Raw genomic sequence first — 11368 nt, 5'->3', positions numbered from 1 at the left:
TCTGAACCACTCTGCTGCAACCAGTTGAAATAGACTAGAAACAGAAAATAATTCATTACACACGGGTAGCATTTTCATTTATCAGAGAGCAGTAGCATTTTCCTGAGTCCCATGAGAAAATGATCATTCCTTTTTTCCTCCCATAATCTCTCCTTTGAGAATCATTTCCCATCTAACATTATCCAAAATTGGCCACCAACCAACAAGTATTTTTAAGTCATTCTACTTAAATATTGGACAGACTACCATGCTGAGACACAGAACAGTTCCAAGAGTGTGAACTGGAGAAATGCCCACTGTCTCCTGCTCTGTTTTCAGCACCATCCTCTGGCTGTGCTTTCTCTGAGATGCCCAATTGGGATTACAGTCAAATGAAGTCTATCCCCATGCACACACATGGACTAAAGAACATTGTTATTCTGTGTAGAGACATAAATGCCACCTTAGTTGGGGGTTCTTGAGAGTAAAATGGCAAGGTATAACAATTATTTTAATGTATATATTTGCTCTATGTAAAAATTCTGCTAATGAATTCACAAAGGACATAATCATAAATGCACAAAAAATTGTTCATTGCAGTGATTTTTATAGTATTAAAAATAAATGAAACAAACTACAAATCCCCACATACGTAATGGTTAATTCAATCATGACACATCAATATAAGGGAATTAATGTAATATTTGAAAAAAGTTATTAATTTCAAAAATATATATAAGTAAAAAATAATAACAAACAATATGTACAATTGGGCTCATTTTTGCAAAACAATCATAAAATATGTATAAGCACATATAAAAAAGAAAAAGTCTGCATCAGAAGTTTGTAATATTCATCACATATAATGGAATTATTTATTAATTTCTTATATATATATATATATATATATATATATATATATATATATATATATATGTGCTCTCTAAAAATGATATGCATTATTCCTTTGGGAGCAGGAATACCTCCATAACATGCTACATAAAAGGAGTTCTCAGAGCTTCCAACCTTACAGTAGAGGTTGAGTAGTAGTATATTTCTCCTACATAGAAAAAATAAATAAATAAATAAAAAATAAAAATGATATGCATTACTTTCATTATAAGAAAATTGGGGGGGGAAGGCCACCATAATTTCCTTGCATAAAGCATATAAACTCCTTTCTTTAACAAGAATATTATTTGTTACAAGTACTTTTAATAAAAATGTACAGCATTTGTTCAGAAGTAGATTTACCATGAGTTTAAAATTATTGAAATTTCTTATTTTTATTGCTTTATGAAATCTGGGGAGAAAATGCAATATTTAAAGACATAGCCAGCCCCTGAGCAATTCCTGTGAGCTAGAAAATGGCAAAGAAAACGACCAAGGTGCCCAAGATGAAAATCACTTAATACATGTTAGTGACTTGGAAAACAGCCAGAAATTAATAGAAAATGAAACATAATGAGCTGCATCAACCATGCAGAATATAAAAATATTTTAAAAGCTACAGAATAGAGTATAGAAATTAATCCATCAACATATATGTATAAGGTTATTCAATATATTGAAAAAGTGGCATTTAAAATCAGCTTTAAATATTGGGTTTTTTAATAAATGGCATACAAGTAGTTGACCATTTATTTAGGAAAAAAAGTTAGATCCCTATCTCATAACTTTCACAAAAATAAATTTGATAAAGATTAAAGATCCACATATATGAAACCAATTTGTAAAAGAATTAGAATAAAGTAGTGGAAAGTGAAAGAGCTTTTAAAGTCATATCTGAAATCTCCAAGAAAATTGGTGATAGACTATTTCCCCTTGTTCCTAAATATAACCTAAAATTGCTGAGATATAAAATATACTTTAAACAATATGAAAGATGTGACATTTTAGAGAAGGTATTTGCAATGTTTAATGCATAAAAAATCAGCTTATGTTCTTAGCACATAAGTAAGCTTTCACAAAACAGTAAGAAAAGCAGTGAAAAAAAAACATAGAAAAATAAGCAAAAGATATGAATAGGTAATCCAAGATGTAATACAAATAGCTAAAGGAAGAATTCAAAAAATGTTCAGCATCACTAGTTATTGAGTAAATAAAAATCAAACAATAATAACACCATTTCTTTCCCAGTAGATTAACAAAAATTGTTTTAATTTAAAAATATTGATGTTTAGCAATACTGTGATGAAATAGAGAATTTCATTCACCAGATTATTGGGTTGTAATTTGAAACATCTGTTTTTAAAATCAGAATATTATTTTTCAAAAATTTAACTACACTTTCAGGCATCCTATCCCCAAGGAAATCTCATAGTAATATATGTATACATCATTGTTGCTATTAACCAACATGGGAATAGTTAAAGAAAATACACCCCCACAAACATACAAAAAGCCTACATGTATTTGTATATGTTTTACAAATATATGTGTGCACATTAAAAAATACAAACATAAACCCCAAACCAAAGCCTAGGTCTATGTGAGTATAATCTCCCCCCTGTGAGGGAAAGAAATGATGAAACCCAGAGTAGGAATCCCATTGTTCAACAGAGACCAGGACAGCAAGTGCATTACTGACATGCAAAGAACAACTCAATTCTCAGATTTTTTTCTATATAATACAATCAGAGAATGTTGTTCCCTCCCGAGAGTAAAATTTTTACTTTTGGGAAAGAAAAATATAGAAGGGTAGAGTGACATGGTAAAATGGCCAAAGAACTCCTAGTAATTATGATGAGTAATTTCATCTCAAATTGCTTATGATGCTGTGGTGTCAGATTCTCCATTTTCTCAAACTTTCAGAAACATCTGCTTTACACAAAACTTTGCATGTGTCTGTGTGTGCAAATTAAGTAAAGGGTCTGAGTTCCATGCTTGGGTTGGAGCAAGGCAGAGATAAAGAAACAGCTAAAAAATATAGAGACATGAGGAAAACAGCAAAAGAAGCAAGGAAGCCAGAGCCATGAAAATGTACTCCTATCAGTAATTCTCAGAAATCTTAGAGGTGACATGTCCTTCCTATAGACCAAATAAAAGGGGTTCAAGAGTAGAGATGTCCTAGCTGGCATGCAGGTTACATATATTTGTAAATGTAATAGCATTGTGTTTACAATATTCATTATTTTAAAAATTACAAAAGGAATATTGATTGGTGGAAAAAAATTATAGAATAGCCTGAGCAGCATGGCCAGTGGTTGAGCATCGACCTATGAACCAGAAGGTCAAGGTTTGCACACACCCTGGTTGCAGGCTCTATCCCCAGTGGGGGATATGTAGGAGGCAGCTGATCAGTGATTCTCTCTCATCATTAATGTTTCTCTCTCTCTCTCTCTCACTCACTCTCTCCCTTCCTGAAATCTATAAATTATATTTAAAAAATCATAGGCTAAAAAGGAAAGCCTCTTTTCACCAGCTCTCCCCTAGTGCAGCCCACTCACTAGCATATTGCAGAATTCCAGACACTCACATGGTCATTGATACATAGAGAGATTGAGGTGAACTGTTGTTATTTTTTTTAATTTTGTTTTATTGCTTAAAGTATTACAAAGAGTATTACATATGTCTCCTTTTTTTCCCCCCCTTGACATTCCCCCGGCCTCCCCTACCCCCCAGTGTCTTATGTCCATTGGTTATGCTTATATGCATGCATACAAGTCCTTCGGTTGATCTCTTACCCCCCCCCCCACCCTCCAACCCTCCCCAGCCTTCCCGCTGTAATTTGACAGTCTGTTTGATGCTGCTCTGCCTCTGTATCTATTTTTGTTCATCAGTTTATAATGGTCTTTATATGTTGTTATTAATGTTGAGGCTTTGTGACTATCCAGGAACTGTCACCCTTCCTGCCTGCCTTGGATATACCAACAAGTGGCATACTAACTATCTATATTTAGACAGATAAAGTGAATAAAACTGTACATATTAATTGACCAAATTTAAGAGCTAGATATTTCAAAATGTAATTAGACTTATGGATCCAACCAACCAGACAATGAGGAGCACTGCATCTACATCTGAAAATATTGTTTTGTAAAAAATGATAAAAAAGAATCCAGATAATCAGAAGTATGTGATTATGAAATTTGAAAACTAGGTAGAGAACCTGTTTCTAAGGAAAACTTAAGACAAACTCAAGTTTGACCAGAGATAGAATCTGATAAAAACCTGAGCTACTAGAGACATCGCAGATGATGAAAAGGCACTTGACTAAGGACCTGACAATCTCAGGGATGAAATTAAGACTCACTTTGCTGCCCACATCCATTGCCTCCCATATCAGACATTACAAATTGATCTCAGCCCTATTATGCCAAGCTGAGCCAGAAATAAATTCACAATCCTTCTTAAGATAACAGCTAGGCAGCAACTACCAATGGACCAGAGCTAACACAATAGGTAAAATATTTTTACGACCCAAGTGATAGGACAGAAATATGCAGAAATAAGTCCTCTCTGAGTAAGATATCTCCAACATATCTCTTTGCCCAAACAAAATTCATATTTATACTCAAGCCAGGTTGAGGGTTACTTGTCTATAAAGTTTATACCCTGAGTATAAAATAAGTTCATGTCAATCACTTTCTGCCACCAAGTATTACAAAACAAAGATGAACATCTATGTTCTCAAAGCTCTAACCAGGAAAGAATACACTTCAGTCTTTAAATTTCAGCAACAAAGGAAAACGGCCTTATTATGGTATAGAAATTCACCATGCCGGGGGGAATACAGAAGGTCTCATCCAGTTCTCAACTTCCTCTCTACTGAGTCACAAGGACACACTCAAAGCAGAGATTGCCAGCTCCCTGACATAACCAACAGCCCACTCCACTGCTAATCATGCAAAGAACAGAAATCCCATGCCACACAATATTCTGTGAGGGGAGAGAAGGACCAGGATTTCTGCTCAAGAGATCAGAAGAGAAAAGAATCGCCTTCTTCGTAGAGAAGGCCCTTGCAAAGTTTCTGCTGAATTAAGCTTTACATGAGGGTGGAAAACCTACTGTAAGGCATGTGGTTGCATTAATTATAAGATTTCAATTTGACAGTTTAATTAGGAAAAGGAGAGTTAGTGTAGGGCTTGCAGAATTCATGATGAATCACATACTCCAACAGACTTCATTTTCATATTTCAATTACACACATTTCTAACTGATGAAGAGCAACATAGCATTTTCTGTTTAATAAATGTGATATCTGTTGGAATTGATAACATTAGTTCAGTAATTACTGCACCATTATCAGGCTTTTAAAAACATGGGAAAAAGTCTTAGTTATTAAAGTTTAGCATCAGCACAAAACTATATTTTAAGTGTTCCCTCAGACCACATTAGCTGTTCCTTACAGATAAAACGGTGAAACTCAATAGCAGGTATTTGCATGGGATTGATTTTGATCAAATCACACCTTATTTGATTCCCTGACACACCACTGCAGTTATAATATTCTTTCTAAATCTTTATTCATAATTCAGGCCAAAAAAACTGGAGCAGGACTTAACTGGTTTTTGAATAACATATTTTAATGCAAGATCATGCTAAAATTCTGATTTTTGCTTAAAATAATAATAATAAATATAACAAAAACTTATTTTATCAATTTAAAGATAAATATAAATTCAAAGGGGGGCAAACTTTAAGTGGCTTGGTCTGTGAAAACATGTAAAAACTTACGAGTTCTTTCCCAGAGTGCCTGTTTTGAGTTCTGGGAACCAAAGTTGAAAAGCTGGATATGCTCATAGATGCACTAGGATCTTTTCTTTTGCATGGGTTGGGAACAAACAGAAGTTCATTAAATCAAATACAGATGTCAGTTTCCTCGGGGACTAAGAAAAACCATGCTCTACAATAAACACAACTACATTCACTGAAAGTGTAGCACACTTCTGTTTTTTTAAATTACTTCAAAATTTGTGTATAATGATCTTTTTGTGAATAATACCTTGACTTTTATCTACCTTGAACTACCCACTTACTACTGTTTATCTTGCAAAAGTCTTGACATTTACTTAGATAAAGCATATTTATGTGTTTGTGTTACATATATATTTGTATATGTATCACAAATAGTTTTAAACATTCAAGTCACAAAAGACAGATAAGAAAAATAATCTTGCAATATATCACCTATTGCATGTTAGAATTGTACATGTAAAGTGTTTGTGTTTTATAGTTATTTAAAAATAATTCATATTTCTTCTCATTATTAGAAAATTCACTTTTATTAGTATCAGGGAGAACCTTGTGGAATTACGTATTTTATTGATTGCTTCAGAATATTAAGTAAAATAATGACCATGTGGCCAGCTTAGCTAACACATTGCAATAAATGGTAACTATGATTACCAGGCCTGAACTTCTTGTACAAAAATTAAAATAATATAAAAATATAAAAGCATAAAGTTATAATCACACAAAAGTAATGAGTTTGATAATTATTTCAAATTTTAAAAGAATAATTACAAAGGAAATGACCTTCCTATCCCCAAATAGCACACCAGTAAGAAAATATTTAAATTTAGCATTCTTAGTTCCTATTTGACACAAAGTACAGCTGGATCAGTGGGCAAATTACTATTTTCAGGACTTACGAATTGTTCTGCCCTGCCATGTGGTGGCAATATATATGCAAACAAAGAAAATCAGAAAAAAAAATAGAATTTAAGAGCTAAAGATTTCTACTTCCATTTCATTTTGAGAATAACTGAGACCCAGAAAAGAAAACTTTTTTTGCATTTAAAAAAATTCTTTATTCTTTAAAGTATTACATATAGTATTACATATGTCTCCTTTTTCCCCCTCTCCCCATGTTCCCCCCACCCCTTTTCACATGCCCTCAGCCCCCTAGTGTCTGTGTCCATTGGTTATGTTTATATGCATAACAAAAGGAAAATAAACAATCCAATTAAAAAATGGGCAAGGGGACCTAAATAGACACTTTTCAAAAGAGGACATACAGAAGGCCCAAAGATATATGAAAATATTCTCAAAGTCACTAATCATCAGAGAGATGCAAATCAAAACAACAATGAGATACCATCTCACACCTATCAGAATGGCTATCATCAACAAATCAACAAACTACAAGTGCTGGAGAGGATGTGGAGAAAAAAGAACCCTCATGCACTGATGGTGGGAATGCAGACTGGTGCAGCCACTGTGAAAAACAGTATGGAGTTTCCTCAAAAAAATTAAAAATGGAACTCTCATTTGACCCAATGATCCCACTTCTAGGAATATATCCCAAGAAACCAGAAACACCAGTCAGAAAGGATATATGCACCCCTATGTTCATAGCAGCACAATTTACAATAGCAAAGATATGGAAACAACCTAAGTGCCCATCAACAGATGAGTGGATTAAAAAACAGTGGTACATCTACACGATGGAATACTATGCTGCTTTAAAAAAGAACTCTTGCCCTGACCGGTTTGGCTCAGTGGATAGAGCATCGGCCTGCGGACTCAAGAGTCCCAGGTTCGATTCCGGTCAAGGGCATGTACCTTGGTTGCGGGCACGTCCCCAGTGGGGAGTGTGCAGGAGGCAGCTGATTGATGTTTCTTTCTCATCGATGTTTCTGACTATCCCTCTCCGTTCCTCTCTGTAAAAAATCAATAAAATATATTTTAAATAAATAAATAAGAACTCTTACCATTCTCAACAGCATGGAGGGACATGGAGAGCATTATGCTAAGCAAAATAAGCCAGTTGGAGAAAGATAAATATTACATGATCTCACTCATTTGTGGAATATAATGACAACATAAACTGATGAACAAAAATAGATGCAGAGACAGAGAAGCATCGAACAGACCATCATACTTCAGAGGGAAGGCGAAGGGGGCGGGGCGGGGGGGGGGCGAGGTTAGAGATCAACCAAAAACTTTTTTATCATCACAACAGCTTATATACATATATATCAGACTAGATTGTATTCTAATATAGTGTTCTGTCATTTTGGTAAGTTCCAGAGTATGGCCCAAGGAACTCAGGGGATCTCCATCTCTGTCAGGGTCCATAAGCTCAAACTAGTTTCCTAATGATCTTAAGTTGTTTTTTTATTAACTCTGTTGACATTTGAACTAATGGTACAAAAGAAATGGTGGATAAATTTGTTGGCACCTGCTAGTGAATCAAAGCAGTAGCACCAAACTGTACTGTAGTCATTAGATATTTCTCACTGTCTCATTCACTATAAAAGATAAAGAAAAATTTTAAAGCCAGTTTCATTAAATTTCAAGTCTTCAGTACAAATCTTTTAAATATTCTGTGTGTGGCAAATGGAAAGCACACCTTAAGCCCTTCTGCATATTGAAGGATAACGGTTGTCTCCAGGCAAAGCACTGCATGATTGTTCACGTTCCACTGAATTTTTTTATTCTGATTTGCTTAATTTGAGGACGTTGCCTTTGAAGTGGCAAAAAAGACTCTATCACCTCATGGAAAACTAGCTGGACAGTATTTTTTGCCAAAGATAAAATGTTAAGCTTTCAAGCACAACTTAGAATTTTGGAAAATTAGTATTACTCATCATGACAATTTCCCAAGATTTATAGACTTTTCTGATGAATGGTTGGTAACATTAACGAACTGTGTGTAATTGATATCCTATATAATAAAAGCCTAATATGCACATCAACCGAATGGTGGAACAACCAGTGGAATGACCGGTCACTGACGTGCACTGACCACCAGGGGCAGGTGCTCAACACAGGAGCTGCCCACAGCCCACAGGCCTGAGGCCAGCCAAGGCAAGTGCCAGTGGGGGCCCCCCCAATTGCCCCACTGGTCACCCCGCAGAAGGAAGGAACCAGCAGCAGCAGCAGGGGGGCAGGGCTGGCAAGTGGGCAACAACAGGCCGGCCAAGGTGGGTGCCAGTGGGGGCCTCCCGATTGCCCTGCCCGTCACCCCACAGATTGGCCCTGATCACCGGCCAGGCATAGGGACCCTATCTGTGCACAAATTTTGTGCACCAGGCCTCTGGTTACATAATAAATGTGTTAATATTTGGTAGATATGCATAACCTAGTAAACCAATATTTTAATATCCTTTAAATAATCAATTATGATGATAAAAAATCATGCATGGGTAAAAGATAAATTTCAAGTATAAGATAAACTAATTGATTTTAATATAATAAGTATAAAAGTTCTTGGCATGGTCTCAGAGTATACATTGCAAGTAACCTTTAATAAATTATTAACACTTCCTTGAGTTTTGGTGTAGTAGCAAAGAAGAATTCATAATATTTATAATTATCTGAAAATGCTATTAAAATATCACCCCTTTTCTAGCCATATATATGCATGAGACTAGACTTTCTTAATATTATCTAATCATAACAACGTATAATAACATATTGGATGCAGAAGCAGGTATGATTTTCATGAAATTGAACATTAAAGATATTTATAAATAGTTAAAGTAATGCCATTATTCTCATTAAATATGTATGTGTTGGTAAATGTAAATATCTATACTAGTGGTCGACAAACTCATTAGTCAACAGAGCCAAATATCAACAGTACAACGATTGAAATTTCTTTTGAGAGCCAAATTTTTTAAACTTAAACTATATAGATAGGTACATTGTTATTAACTTAATTAGGGTACTCCTAATGCTTAGGAAGAGCCACACTCAAGGGGCTAAAGAGCCGCATGTGGCTCTCGAGCCGCAGTTTGCTGACCACTGATCTATACTAATAAAAGGGTAATATGCTAATTAGACGGGGTCGACCGGCAATCTTCTGGACATCCAACTTCCTTCCGGACAAAGACATGGTGGTGGGGGCCGAGGCAGAGGCAGTTAGGTGTGATCAGGCCAGCAGTTGGGGGCGAGATCAGGCTGGCAGGGGAGGGCAGTTGGAGGCTACCATGCCGGCAGGGGAGGGCTGTAGGGGCGATCAGGCCAGCAGGGGAGCAGTTAGGGGTGATCAGGCAGGCAGGCAGAGAGGTTAGGGGCAATTGGGCAGGCAGGCAGAGGGGTTAGGGGCAATCGGGCAGGCAGGCAGAGGGGTTAGGGGCAATCAGGCAGGCAGGCAGAGGGGTTAGGGGCAATCAGGTAGGCAGGCAGGTGAGCGGATAGGAACCAGCTGTCCCAGACTGCGAGAGGGATCGGGCCTTAACCGGCAGTCGGACATCCCCCAAGGGGTCCCCGATTGGAGAGGGTGCAGGCTGGGCTGAGGGAAACCCCCTCTCCCCATGCACAAATTTCGTGCACCGGGCCTCTAGTTTTTTCATAAAAAATATGTTGTTACTTACGCCCTAGCCAGTTTGGTTCAGTGGATAGAGCATCTGCTCACAGACTGAAGCATCCCAGGTTCAATTCTGGTCAAGGGCACATGCCGCAATTGCAGGCTTCATCCTGACCCTAGTTGGGGCATGTGCAGGAAAAAAACAATTGATATTTCTCTCTGTGTGTCTCTCCCCCTCCCTTCCACTCCCTCTGAAAGTCAATGGAAAAATATCCTTGGGTGAGGATTAACAAAAAAAAATTCAGAACTTTATATTTATATAAAGTAATGGCATTAATGTTATTTTTCAAATGAATTAATAAATAAATAGTTTTAAATTTTCTCAGCTTTAATTTCTATTATGGTACATACTGATATATAATGTATTAGTCACAAAAACGAAAGGTCTTTTTGGTCCTCGATAATTTTTAAGACTATAAACAGCTCCTGAATCCCAAAAGTTTGAGAAATGCTTCACTATGCTGTCCAATAGATACAACAAATGGGTTTCAAATAAAATACAAACTTGCATCAATTGGAAATGGAATTTGTAGAAAAGAACTGAGAATCTGTGTTTTGTGTCACGAAACTAGAAAATTTGTTCATGCCGCAATTTTACAAAAAAATACACTGTGGAATAGTCTAGCTCTTTCTGGATAGTCTAATGTCCTACTCATGTTTCTCTTCCTCATAGTGTTAAGCATAATACCTATACAGAGTAGATTAAGAAATGTTCATGAATTTAACTGAATCTAATGAAAAATCATGTTAACGACTCTTTTTACAAATGCTGACACAAGGTAAAGGGCCAATGGTTATTGTTCTAGGAAGCAAATGCCAAAAAAGAAGTCTTAAGGTGGCAGAAAAATAGAGTAGACAAGTACATAGGTTGCATGATTTCAAGGGAACAGAAAAGACTCTTCCCATAAATAAAACTGTATTTTTAATCTCATAATTAGTGCCCAAATTCATTTTTATAATGGGAAACATGGCCTTTTACAAGAAAATGTCAAAATATAAATACTCTAAGGAGAGGTAGCATATTTATTCAAATTCATAGTAAATTAAAAATGATTGATATTATCGAGGTTTAAAAATGACATAATCAAATGAAAATAATAGGGGAGTAGATCCCACATCAAAGATACT

The 11368-nt window shown here is 35.9% G+C and overlaps 1 non-coding gene across 1 annotated transcript; it reads left to right on the top strand.

The window, feature by feature from the left end:
- The first annotated feature begins 909 nt into the window (after positions 1 to 909).
- Positions 910 to 1047, top strand: LOC111825619. The gene has a single exon (XR_002828809.1). It is a non-coding gene; the product is annotated as a small nucleolar RNA U109 (small nucleolar RNA).
- Positions 1048 to 11368: the final 10321 nt, after the last annotated feature.

The sequence above is a fragment of the Myotis lucifugus genome, unplaced genomic scaffold, assembly GCF_000147115.1.
Source record: "Myotis lucifugus unplaced genomic scaffold, Myoluc2.0 scaffold_0, whole genome shotgun sequence".
NCBI classification, from domain to species: Eukaryota; Metazoa; Chordata; class Mammalia; order Chiroptera; family Vespertilionidae; genus Myotis; species Myotis lucifugus.
This window is presented reverse-complemented; position numbering and strand designations above follow the sequence as displayed.